Source organism: Ambystoma mexicanum, chromosome 14 (genome assembly GCF_040938575.1).
Source record: "Ambystoma mexicanum isolate Mex_15411 chromosome 14, UKY_AmexF1_1, whole genome shotgun sequence".
NCBI classification, from domain to species: domain Eukaryota; kingdom Metazoa; phylum Chordata; class Amphibia; order Caudata; family Ambystomatidae; genus Ambystoma; species Ambystoma mexicanum.
The window spans coordinates 168,043,516-168,057,403 of record NC_090940.1 but is presented as its reverse complement, the minus strand read 5'-3'; the positions used below and the strand labels follow the sequence as shown (position 1 = coordinate 168,057,403).

At 44.0% G+C, this 13,888-nt stretch overlaps 1 protein-coding gene across 2 annotated transcripts in view; it reads left to right on the top strand.

Moving 5' to 3' along the window:
• The window catches only part of VPS39 (VPS39 subunit of HOPS complex), a 682,603-nt gene that overhangs the window by 410,549 nt on the left and 258,166 nt on the right, over positions 1-13,888 (top strand). The window lies entirely within an intron of this gene.

The following is a 13,888-nucleotide window of genomic DNA, read 5'->3' as shown; positions in this document are numbered from 1 at the left end:
GGGTGCACTACTTTAGAATATACAAATGGAGAAGCTTTGTTAGGAAGGTGATCCTTAATCCTCCCTCCTCTCCTCGGAACAAGTCCACCTTCCCAGCGGTAACATTTTTTACTTCGTCTCTGGGGGTTTAAATGCCCCACACTTTCTTGGCACATTGCAAAGAAATTCTTTCTAGTCTTTGCTTGAACTTGTCAGGATGATGCATTGGTCTGCCTGGACTTCCAGAAGTACCTGCCACTTTTGGGTCATCTTGGTGGGGGTAAGGCTTGAGCCTCTTTCACTGATGTTGGATCCCGGGATTAATAGCTTTTCCTCCCCTCCCTTATTTGTAGTGCATGCCGGGCTCCACTGGTTAGTTTTCCAGGCCTTCAACTGTCCCCTGACTCTTCCCCATCACTGTATAGGACTACTTCTGGGGGGCTTCTCTCTTTCACCCCTGCCCACTACAGTCCCTCCTCTTCTCCTCCCTTTCCATTGTTCTTCCCCATTCCATCATACAGCTCGTTCCCCTATCTTGATACCTTCTCTTAACTCCTTCAGTCTCTCTGTACCTCACTCGTCATTCTTTGCTCCTTTCCTTCTGTTAGGGACAGTTCTGCAGAACCCTCTGGGGAAGTCTGGGTAACCATGTAGCATGAGGGTTTTCAGTATTTCAATCGGAAGGAAAGACCGGGCCTCCCTATGTGTAGTAGCTGTGGCAGAGAAGCCAGGCTAATTTAAGGAGGAGGTGGAGTGGTAGGGAGGGAGAGTTAGCCTACACAGATAGCCAAAGTAAAACCCCACACTGGTATATTGAAATTATGTACTTTTGTAAAATTACTCATAGAATTTCCATCAGGTAAAATAAGAAATATATGTGAAACATAACCCATGGTAATAACCTCAGTGCATGTGAAAAAATCATAATGGTTGGTTACTACCTAACAAACCTCTAACACTAAGAGGTAAGGCCCACTATTTTTGGATAGGCCCAGTACATATAGGATTATTTGTGGGAAGAAAGGTAGGAAAAGGGAATCCTAGACAACAGTACCCTATGTTTATGTAATCGTGATCGCAGCCCCATGTGCCAACACTGAAACAGTCACAGTGATCCTAAACGTCTAGGATATACTATTCGAAATAGTACAAACATGTGCACCATATAATAAATGTAGGACCCAGGAAGGGAAAGGGGAGAACGCTTAAGAGCACAAAGCCAGAGGCCACCTAAGTTACAATACATTTAGACACAACTCCAATACATAACACTCCTAACTGCGAGGGGAGGGGTCAATAATGCGAGGCAGACCACTGTTTGAGGATTTTTCAACATATGCCATTTTGTTCTTAAAATAAATATATGCCAAAATACCTCACTGTCCCTACTCTGCTGAGGATTTCCCTGCCTAACCAAAGCTAAGGGTAAACCCTCTAATACCTAATAACTGGCCCTCACACTAAGCAACAAGTACACAAAGAAAATATATGGCAATGCAACATCATATGAACAACATTCACAGTCTCTGAATAACCTTATAATGTCTTGGGTGATTCCCCTTCCCCAGGATTCAAGGTTAGGCCTGTTGGTGTTCAACCAAAGGAAGAAATGTTTCAAAACAGTTCTTGATATTTCAAAGTCAATGCAAAAAGTATGTTAACCAAAGCTCCAATAATAGCAAATCTCTTCTTCTGGGTGAAATGTCCACTTTCCACTTCCTCCAAATAGCACCAATGGTAATCCTGGCCACAATGCTTTGACCTCTTCAAGAAGACTTGCCACAGTTCAAAAGAAACACAATATCCACAACTACTAGTGATGCACAGTTCTTGGTTAGCAGTTAGTATTCTCCTGATTATAGTTTTAGGCTTCACAATGGTATATTTGTCAGGATGATTTCTTAGTGATTCTGCTTCAACTTTAAGAACTTCACTACTTCATTTACCATGAGAACAGTCATCTTTGTCTCACAGTACTCTTTTGGTTTGGAATACTAGAATATTGCATCCACTGACAACCAGGTATACCACCACAGCTTCAGTACTTTGGAATACTACCACAGTTTCAGTGATTTTTACCATCTAAACAGACTTCAACAAGACACACTTTAAAGTCCTTCAACAACTTCAAGTAGACAAAGCACTCTTCCTCTAAACAACTCTCTCCAAAAAGGCAGCCTCTTTGCCTCTCCTGTGCAATAACAACCAGAGTTTACCTTTGAGACGCACTTCTGTCTTCTTCCAAAGTCTCTGGCATTACAGGTTGTGCCAACTTCAAAATAGTCTCTACAAGCAGCCAGTTCTCTTTACCCAACTTTTTTTGCACCTTTCTGCCAGTTATCGGCCCAATTACCCAGAAGCCTTGGTGTCACTCTGTTAGCTTTAGGTAACACTTGCACACTTGTATCTTAGACCAATGAACAGTTATTAACTTCACAGTACAGTTGGATGACTTTGTAAATCTGAGAAAGGCTGGCTTCAGTGTTAATATGGGGAGACTCTTGGCTTAGGTAATGCTTATTCTCTTCTTTAATAGTTATACACTTTTAACTTATTCAAATGAAAGGTATGCCATGTTAGAATAAAAAGTAGGATTCAGTCTTTCCTTACGAATCAAAATTAGGCACACACATCCAGTTCTTGATATAGTTTCTAAAGTTTAAAGATTGATATCTAATTGTATTCCTGTGTGAAAGTGAAGGATGGAGTTCAGTCCTATTGGGAATCACAATTGGGCACACACGAATCACAATTGGGCACACACGACCACTATTTGATTTAATTTCCACAAGTGAAATATTGTAACACGTGTATTATCAGAGTTAGGTAATCGGTAAGGGTCTTAGCAGCATTCCCCTCTCCTTAATTAGGGACAGGCGACCACTCCTTAAAGCAAAGAACAGTCTTTGCAACAATTGAACAATGGGTTTGAGCAACTTAACTTCTCACGCAAGTAAAAAGCCTTTCACGTTATACGTGAGTGTTACATTTCCATTGTTAATGTAGTTTTAGATGCAACTAACCACTTCTTCTCACTTCAAGTGTTACGCGCATTAACAAGGAGTTGGATACTGTTGCTGGCACTGCGCTGTGCTTCAATCACCGGCTTCTTCAACACTTGTTCTGCGTGTTTCACTGCTTTCCCAATTTCTGCAACATCTACTGCTTCTGTCTTGCTTGGGACACACAACCCATCTCCAATAAAGGTGTTTTCGGTCCGGCCACACATTCAGGGAGCCTGTCTCGCTCCCAAGACCCACGGCATGACAATTGCTTCTTGCCTTGGTCTCCTGCACGTTCACAGCTTGGCAACCACAGTAATTAGGCTCACATGAAGAAAAACAGCTCTTATCCATGTCTTCCGCTGTGCAGCCTCTGCACTTCACGGTTTGGGGAAACAGGACCCTCTGCTTGTTCTTCCCCTTATGCTTGGTGTCCCAGCCTTGTGCTTTCTTTTTTTTTTTTTTATAGTTCATTACGAACTTTTAAAAATGAGAGAATTTGAGAATACATTTCAAACTCCGACCTTAAACATCGATTAAAGGAAAACAGAAGGAAGAAAAAAAAAATAAAGCAGAATAAGAACAATAAAAAGAAGCAAACAGAGTCAGCATATTAGAAACACCACACATAGGGGGTGGATCATTTGGCACAAAATAATAATCTGTACAACCAATACCATAATTAAGTTAGTAACTCAATTGCACGAGTAACTCTACAAAGATAAGCTATATTCTTTCCAGTTATTCTGTCACCAAGTTATGCTCCGTGATGGGTCACTGTAACATTAACAGTTCTAATTTCTCAAGAAAGAATGTTAAGGCAATAAAAAGTTAGTCTGAGCCTTCAGAAAACACGTTCCACCAATCTTCCCCGTCTAGGTTCGGCCTCTTGTAAATTTTGAGACCCAAGAAAGCCGTTCTTAGACCTCTTAGATTTTCACAAAAGAGGACTAGATGTTTCAGCGTTTCTTTCTTTTTTTTTTACAGAATCTGCAAACCTCCGAAGCCTCTTTAGCTTTACTTTGTAATCTTAGAATTGCTTTAGTTTTGTACAGGTTAATCCGAAATTTAAGATAATAGAATCTTCTTTTGAAGCATGGAAATGTTTGAAGGTATTTTGGCAAGGTGTTATAGGCCTGTTCTTCTGTCGCATTTTCTTTCATACACCTGTGTGTTGTTCTTTGGTCTTGATTTTCACACCAATCTTGCTCCCACAGTTTTTTTTTAACAGCATTCGGATTCTGAAAAAGTGTAGCTTGGTCAGTTTGGAGCTGGGTAAGGGTGTTCCTGCAAGATTGTTTCCACATTTGCAGTACAGATGCTTTAGTTGATCCATCATCACTTCGGAGCATTCTATATTGTGGTAAATCGTCTGCTCCCAAAACTTTCCTGTAGATTGACAGCATGTTCCACGTCACCTTCGCATTGATTGAGGTCAATCCAAGTTCGTAACGAATGCAAGCTGTCAGTGTCCCCCTAGGCAATGATAGTACTTTTCCCCAAAATGTGTTCTCACACCAGGACCATGTCTCTGCCGGGCATCCAAACATAGCTTCTACACCAAAAATCAAGGCCGGAATGACCTTTAAGTTGTAAAATGCAATGACAGGTTTCAAGGTGAACTTCCCGTACTTTTTATTCAGTACGACTCCTTGTGCTGTTAGTGAGTTACATTTCCGACAAATTTTCATGATCATATTTGCGTCTTGTATACTGGAATTTATGGTTACACCGAGATATTGGAATTCCTTTGCATCGAGTATAGTTGAATTTTCGTTTGTTATTAGCTCCAAATAGGTTTTGCAATATCAGTATCTAGGATTTTGTTGGATTAATCTCAAGACCATTTGCATCAGTATGCTCTTTGAGGGCTAATAATTTCCTCTGTAACCCAATCGGAGTGAGGTCCATGAGAACAATGTCATCAGCATATAAGATGTAATCAATTTTAGTTCCATTCAATTTTGGTGCGAAGGATCTAATTGTTTCGAACGCCTTTCCGATGTCTGAGATAAAGGCATTAAACAAGGTGGCCCCAAGGGGACAACCCTGCTTGAGACCTCGAAATGTCTCAATATGATCCATTAGAGATCCTTGCGAGTCTAGTCTGACTTTAATGGTGGTATCGGTATACAGTTGTTTAATTGCAGCAAGCAGACTCCAGGGGCATCCCCATTTGTTGAGTTTGGACCATAATAGCTCTCGGTCAATACCATCAAAAGCGTGCGCCAGGTCCACAAAGGCCATATAAACTTTTGATTTTGTTCGAATCGCCTCCATTTTCATTAGGTTGATGATCATGATGTTCAATCCGCAACCAACTCCTTTTGAGAAGCCAGTTTGGCGATGATCGGCTAGACCTGCGACCTTTATCCACTGTGTCAGTTTTGGTAATAGTTGGGTTGCAAAGATCTTTCCAACAACGTCCATAAGGGCGATAGGTCTGTAGTTTTTTGGATCTGTTCTCACACCTTTCTTGAAAATGGGAATAATAATGGCACTTTTCCACGAAGTAGGGATTCTTTTTTCTTCAATGATGTTTTTGAATAAGATGAAGCAAAACTCGGCCCAGGCCTCAGGATGTAATTTCAATGAATAATTTGTGAGGCCATCGGGGCCGGGGGCTCTGGATGAACTTAGCCGTTTAATGTTATCAAGAATATCCACCTTCTCAATAGTGATCTCCCATGCTTCCGATGGCTTTGGATCAGTATAGCGGCTATCCGTATTTTTGGTGAATAGGTTTGTAAAATGTTCAAACCATGTCACTTCATTCACCATATTGATCTGAATAGCTTGTTGGGGTGTAGCCAAGTTGTTTATGGCATCCCAGAACATCCGTCCGTTATTACTGCCAAGTATTTGAAGCACTTTTTCGGCATCATTCTGTATCATATTCTTGTGTATTCGTAGCCAGTTTCTGTTTTCTGCAACTCTTTTTTGTCGTGCAGATAGTTCGAGTCTCGATATTTTTGCAGCCTTCTAATTTTTTGCCTCAGTTCACGTTTTTTAGCCACTACCTCTTGGTCGTGGACATGTAACCTCTTAAAGTTGTTTAGTCTGTTGTTACAGGAGGTTACAGTAAAGGCCTGTAGCAAGGTTGGATATTCAATTTGATCCGTGTTTATTGATGGTTCTCTTGTTAATGCATTTGTCATTGAGGTAATATGATATTCATTTAATCTTAGCCGATTTCTGCCTGGAATACTAGTGACTTCTTGACTCCATGTTTCTTGTGGATTCTTTTTTATGCATCGGAGCGTTATTCTTACCAAGTCGTGATCACTGTTTTGCATATTAATTACCTTCAGTGATTCAGTGTCAGCAATTATATTTTCTGAGACATAGAAGTAATCGAGGATTGATTCCGAGTTGGTATTTCTCCATGTCGCCTTCGGAGGAATGTCACCATTCGTACAACCATTTAACATTTTCATACCTCTTACTTCCATCTCCTCTTCCCATGCTTGGATTAAGCAGACTTTTTTATGTTGAGACATCGACCAAAGTGGAGCTGTTTGTCCTTGCAGTTTTGGACTTTTCAAGCATTCCATGTTAAGGTCACCGCAAAGTATAATTCTTGCATTCTCATCATTTGACAGAGTAGAATCTAACAGGTCCCCTATCGCATCAAGGTACTCCCATTCGTCGGAGGCTTTGTGTTGCCAATATAAGTTTATTATATGGATTGTTTCCTTAGTCGCCCCATTCCAGTTTGTGGCAACGTTCACATATTGGATATAAGGGGTCACATTAATGCTCTTTAATATTCGAAGACCTAGATTCTGTTTTACAAGTGTTAAAAGCCCTGCCATTGGTCTTCCTTTAGGCTGTCTAATCGCTGGATTCCAAGCGATTTCATAACCTTCCACAACTGGTTCGTTCAAGAGCCACGATTCTTGCAGCCAAATAATATGTAGAGGTTCGAGGCCTCCCAAACTGTTGTTAAACAGATGCACAAAGCCTCTTGTATTCCATGCACCGACCTGTAAAGTCGTAGATATAATTTCCTGTTGGCATTATTGATTGACTTTAGAATTTAGGGACTTTGCCACCCAATTCCAGCATGTTTCATCCGCTTTCCGCTCAGACTTGTTCTCAATCGAGCTTTGTGAGTAATTTTCATTCTCGGTACAGTCAAATGTAATTTTAATTTGTTTTTTAAATTGACTGGTGTCCCCGTCTTCCCAGGACAAATCTGGTCTTTCTTCAAGTTCCTTTGCGTTTAATTTAGTTTTCAAGGTTTGAAGAGGTTTGGTGATTCTTTGGTCTTTCGGTTCTTCGAATCTTTTTGAGAATTCGGGTTTAGTGATTTTGGATTTAGAATGAGGAAACTCCCCCCACGGCTCCGATATCACAAAACCCAGATCATCAAGGTCCAATGAGTGCTCAGCGATTATATCTCTAATTGCACGAGAATAAATGTGCAATAGCACACGGTCGGTAATGTCATCATGAATGAATTCGACCGTTTTGATGTCGTTAGTTGTTACAGAACGAAGCCGTGGAAGATGATTCAAGAGTTGGAAAGCACGTTGTATCTGTTTAGAATCAAGCCATCATTCGATGAGAACTTTCTTTCCAAAAAGAAGCAGAAATTAGATGTTATGTCCTGCTTTTTTTTTATCAACGGTTTTTGTTTATCAAATGATGCTCTTTTGTCCTTTCTCCAATCGTCTTGAGCCTCTTCATAACGTGTTTGGTCCCGGTCTTTCGTTGATAATATCGATTTCATACTCACTTCTTTTCCAGGACATAAATCTCGTGAATTTGTTTTTTCACTTTGTTGTTTAATCAGGGCACAGTCTGATTAAAATGTAAATTTTCTGGATTTTCTTTCATCTAGAGTCACACGCCTTTTTATTGTTTGTGTTGTGTCATCAGGAATCAAACTGAATCGAACGCTTTTTCTCTTTTTCTGGTGTCTCTTCAATTATAGAGATTCTTGATGGTTTTATTTTATCTAGTGGTTTACTTTGATCTTCATTACTGGTAGGCGACCCTGTCAACAAATTTTGTTCACTTTCACTTTCTTGATTCAGAGCCAGGTCTTCATCATTTGATTCGTAAGTTGATAAATTGGCAAGTTCTTCTATCATTCGATTGTCGTCCTCCTCGTCACAATCATGTACCGAAGCTTGGATTTCTTCATTCGTCACCACTCCTATTAATTTTATTATCTGGGTTCCCGGCTCAGGGACCTTATCCGTAGGTGGTGATTTGTTTGAATCAGTTTGGATCATCACATTCAATGATTTAATGTTTCTTAGAATTTTGTTCACATTTTTGTTGTTTGCTTTCCTTTTATTTGGCATGTTTTTTGATTTCTTGGTCTGTTTTATAGTAATTTTTTTGATCGCTCCTTCTTTGGTTGAGCTTTCTCTTCTGGTTTTATCAAAAATGGCAAATGTTTCGTTTTTTTCAGTGTGTTCGAGCGTTTGTAGCTGATTGCTGTTATCGTCAGTTTCTGCCGTTCCCGTTTGGTGCTCAACACTTACGACAGTACCAGACACAATCGGATCGGTCGTGTCTATGATCGCTTCAAGATCAATGACGTTCTCCTCTGATAGCGTCAATATGGGCTTTTCAAGGTTATTTGCCTTATTATTTACAGCCTCAACACGTGGCAACTCAGTGTTAGCTGATGATGCAATGATTGGTTCAATTTCGTGGGCTGTTTCTTCCACTCTTGAACTCGTTTGTGTTTTGTGGTTTTGTGGTCGTTGCCTAGTATTTCGTCTCTCTGCGTTACCCATTGTAACTCCATCCACAGCACGTAGCACACAATTTTCTTCATTTGTCGTTTGATTTTTTAAAATCAATATGGCCTCCCTTGCTAGTTCAGCTAAGAGACGTTTATCATCTGCACTATTTTTTAATTGCTCTTTTATTTGATCGACAAAGGCATCATTGTTTCTGAGATTATTTGCTGTTTGATTTTTCATTAATTTCTGCTCCAGATCCATGTTTATTAATTTTACATTTACAGACCCCATAAGCGAGATTTGGTCTTTCAGACTCGTTTAGATGCTCAAAGTTTTAGCAATGGAGCGACTGTAATTGTCAGTGCAGAGATGATATTAGGTCTCAGCTGATTTATCACTTGTTCGACCAAATCATAGCATTCAGTTTGTAGGCCACTTCTTTCATTTGCGCTGCCTATTCTTTTTTTGTTATAAATTGGATGTCTCTGTTTGTAGGGGCCTCTTGTCGGCCTTTTGTACTCAGAGTCAGAAGAAGAGTCTTGGCTTGAATCAATTGAATCAGGTGGTGTGGAATTCGTTTCAGAGTTTTCTTGTATTTTTTGTTCATTGACTTCACTGTGTGTGGAGCATTGTTTCCTTTGAGTGCAATCACCAACCCTTGTTCGTTTCTGTGAACAAGGAATAGGTGCTGAACTTGACGTGATTCTTCTCCTCTTATTAGGGCGATAAATATTTTGTTGCAAACTTTGCGGATCCACTCTTTTGTCCTCTAATTTATCACAACAAACTCCATTGATTTCTATATGATTTAAGGAGGCTTTTGTACTTTCCACGTGACCATTTATTTGTTTTGAGTTGTTCGTGGATGGCGAAGGAGTCATCCTTGCATTGATAGTTTTAAGGTCTTCAAGTAACTTGTCTGCCAGGAATAACGAATTTCTCGCCTTTCTTGACGTATTTTACTTTGGGGATTATATTCTGGCAGCACAATCTCCTGAGAAAGTTGATCACTTGGCACTGTAAAAAGTTCAGGCTCAGGATTCCAGATATCTTGTGTTTGGTTTTCAATTAATGAATTCCTCAGTGAGTCAATTGAATCATCAATTTTTGAGCAAGGTTCCGTGAGTCCAGTCACTAGTTTCGTTTTCTCTGGGTTTAGACAATTTTTCTGCAAGGGTTGATTAACATTTTTGTTTTTTTCTGAATTTGGTAATTTCTTGTCTTTGTGATCTTTCTGGATAACTCTCCAAGCTAGAACTCTGAGTGAGGGAGGGGGGGGCTGTGAGGGGCTTGGACAGCAGTTTATACAAAACATTAATGTCATTGCTGGCAATTGCCCAGTCGATTCTGGCATTTGGGGCAGGATATGTGCACATTGTCGTTTGTGCGGTGATTGAGGTGTTTACATTCCATATATGCCCAAAGGGGGGGTTCATGAGAACCATCAGGCAGTACGTTCCGGGCCCCGACAGCGCCCCCAACCACGGCTGGCATTTCCCGCTCCTTGCCTTCGGACTTCCCGACAGGCGACAACACTGAGCAGCAGGCAACGCGAGGCGTGCAAGACGCGCACGCGCACCGGCATCGGCAGGGCTCCCCCAGTCCTCCCCCGCTCCGCCCACAGCAACCCGCCGACGGCGCCGAAGCCGTGACAGCAGGCGGAGCAAGCGGAGGACCAGAAGCGCCGCGGACGGCGTCTCCAGCGGGGGACGCGAACACTGATACGGTAAGACGTGGAGGGGTTGGAACGAAGCTCAGGGGTGCTTTTTTATCCGTATTCAGAGGATCTGAAACGGACAAGTTGCGCCATGCACAGCACCCGGTCCGAGAGCCAACATGACTCTTCGTAGAGCCGGCATGCCGTTGTGATGCAGGGACATGAGCACTATCACAATCACGGGCAGTGTGGATATGAGTCGGGTTTTCAACATCAATAATGGTAGCCGCCCCATCCCCTCCCTCAGCACGTTCACATACCGTTTGGTCCATGGAGTCCCTGGAATCCATTACGTCCGCGCACTGATCCGCTGTTGAAGATGGTGTTATTGAACTGATTGTATTACAATCAGATTGAGCGGGAGCAGAATGGAGCCTCCGCAACCTTGCTCTAGAGACAGGGGTCCGGAGGCTAATGCAGGGTGTTCTCTGCTTTGCCAAGTCCATTGCTGCAAACAGCACCTGACTCTCTCGAACACTCCCAAACACTCCGCGACGCTCCGCGTGGAAGTGAGGTTTTTAACAAAAATGCTCCTCCTCCTTTCACGAGTAGAGGTAGTAGAGTTACTGCACTACAGTCCAGCAGAGGGTCAGCCACATAGAACACTCCCAAACACTCCGCCTTGTGCTTTCTTCCTTCTGCTACAGCTCGCATTCCAGTCAAAGTTACGGCTCCTTCCAATTGCCTCCACCTGAAGGGGCCCTTTATGCCTCCCAGGATTCTGCAGGTGTGGGCTGTTAGGCTTAATAGCCTGATCACTGATACAGCTTGCCTCTTCAGCCCACTTCCTCGTCCCAGTTCTTCTGGGATTATGGGACTTGTAGTCCCCTTCAATAAAGTTAGTTCTTTGAAATGTAGTTATTTTTAGGGGTACATTTAGATCCCTTAAACTCATTAAAAGATAGACTGTTAGGATTGGTTGTTACAGAAGAGTACATTGGAGTTAAGGTATTTTCTCTAGATCCCTTGAAGTTCTACCTTAGGGAGTAAGGACGGTATTTATTCTTAATCTTTTTATTGACAAGGTTTCTTGAGATTTGGCAGCGCTTATACCCCGGGTTACAGATCTTACATGTGAATCAGGGACACTATAATGGCAATATGCCATCACCTGTTTTGGCACCCCAGAAGGCACTTCCTTTCAGAGGGCAAATACTGCGTCTCATCCCATGGGATCTCCTCACGACCCTGGGCCCTGTCTCCTCTGAGGCGATCCTCCCACAGTACACCACCTCCAAAGTGTCTGCATTTCCCTGGCCACCTGGGAGGAGACTTTAGGCAGGGTTTCAGTGAGAGATCCATAGGATTCTTCACATAACACAAATTGATACAGTAATACCCTACATTTCTACATTGTAACAGTATTTCGAAGGGATTGGTTCCTCCGACGTATTTCACATCTATGACATGTAATCACCAAAGCTGTGCTGCTTCGGAAAATGTTCGGCTCCTGCATCAATGACGTTGATACGCTGTCCTCGAGGGCCTCCGTCGACCTGACGTCACCGGATGTTATAAGTAGGACGCCCGTAGCCTCAGTTCTGTTTTTTCCGTGAACGTGTTCACTTCGGAGATCTCGACACGCCTCGGTTCTTCTAAGTTATATTCTATCGGTTCTTCGACCTTGTTCGTTTGTGAAGATATCATGTCTTCGTCTTCTATCCCGCGGCCGGGTTTCAAGAAGTGTCGGGACTGCAGTTCCAACATGTCGCTTATGGACCCGTATGACGCCTGCCTCTGGTGCCTCGGTGAGGACCACGCCACGGATGGTTGTGATGATTGCCAGTCGTTAACATCGAAGGCCTTGCGGGAGCGGAAGAAGGAGTTTTCTGTCGGTTGGGTGTCCAATCCCCAAAAGTCGAAATCCGCTGGGCTTTCAACCGACCATTCGAGAGGCGACTCTGTGTCGTCGGCATAAGTCCAGGGGGTCTCGGTCCCGGAGTGGTTCCTGCCATTCCTCTGCCTCGTCGAGGCACTCGCGGAAGCACAGTCACCGGTCGCCTTCCCCGGCCTTGTCCGAGGACTCCGCCCGTCGCCGGGTTGCTTGTTCCAACAAGCACTCTTCTCCTGCGGAATGGGATGCATTTCGTATGGAGATGATGGGGATTTTTCAGTCTCAGGGCTCTGTTCCATCCGCGCCTTCGAAAGAAGCCGGCAGGGAATGTGCTAGGGCCACCGCTCGCACGCCTTTGGGCTCGGGTGGTAGGCGCGATCATCGGGCACCTTCGAGGTCCCGATCAAACAAGGTAGATAGCTTTAATCATGCCCGCTCCAGGTCCCGGTCCTCCACGCCCTCAAGACCGTCGGAGCCTGTGAGGTCTTCGAAGAAGACGTTGACGCCATCGGCGCCATGTCCGTCGAGGGACTCTCTCGAGGCTCCGCCTCAGAGGAAGTCCTCGACGCCATCGGCGCAGAGGCCATCGAAGGACACGCTCGGGGCTCAGCCCTTGAGGCCTGTGTCGAAGACGTCGGCGCCACGCTCGACATCGACGCTGATTCTGTAGACACCCTCAACGCTTTTCGAGGATGCTTTATCCGAGGTACCCCGTGCATCGGTGGAAACCCTGAGGAAGGCCCTGAAGAAGTCGGTGAGACCTGTCTTTGAGCCTTTTTCCGTGCCCTCCTCCAGGGATTTATTCCAGCCTCTGGATTATATTTCTGAGGTGGAGGAAGGGTCCGAGGAAGGTTTGGTTCCAGATGAGGTTCCTGATGAAATATTGTCTGGTCATAGCCAGATTGAAGACCCGCGTCAGTCTTTGCACAACGCCAGTGTTCTTGTTACCTCACCAGAGGTTGAGTTTGGCAGGCCTGAGACTGGTATGCATGCTGACTCTTCGTACAGGCGGCTGATGTCGAGGGTGACTGAGTACTTGGGGTGGTCTGCGCCACCAGTAGATTTTCTGCAGGTTGACCTTACAGATATTTTGGACCAAGGTCCACCAACTGACCCGGTACTGCCATTCCATATGGCCTTGCAAAGAAGGGTGGCGGCGGCTTGAACTGCTCCGGAGATTCTCCCGGCAGTGGGTAGGTCGTTGCTGAAAAAGTACCGCCCAGCCAGTGGCGACCCTGGCTACTTGTCCATGCGCCCTACTCCGGAGAGTTTGGTGGTGCAGGCGGCTACGGCCCCAGCAAAACAGGCGTCGTACCCTACCATCCCTCCTGACAGGGACGACAAACATTTTGACGGTTGGGCGAAGAAAGTCTTTTCTTCAGGGGGGTATGGCTTTGAAAGCAGCCAACTCCGTGTGTGCCTTAGCTCGTTTCACTCACACTCTGTGGAATTGTGTTGCATTGGCGGCTAAACATATTCCCGAAGGGGAGGAACGGGATGGCTTTCTTGCCCTTGTACAGGATGGCAAGGATGCCATGTGTGAATCCGTTCAGTCTGGTCTGGATGTGGCAGACTGTGTCAGCCGGGTCCATGACGGTGAGCACCGTGATGCGCAGATTTGCGTGGTTGCGGAAGTCGGGGTTTGCTCCGG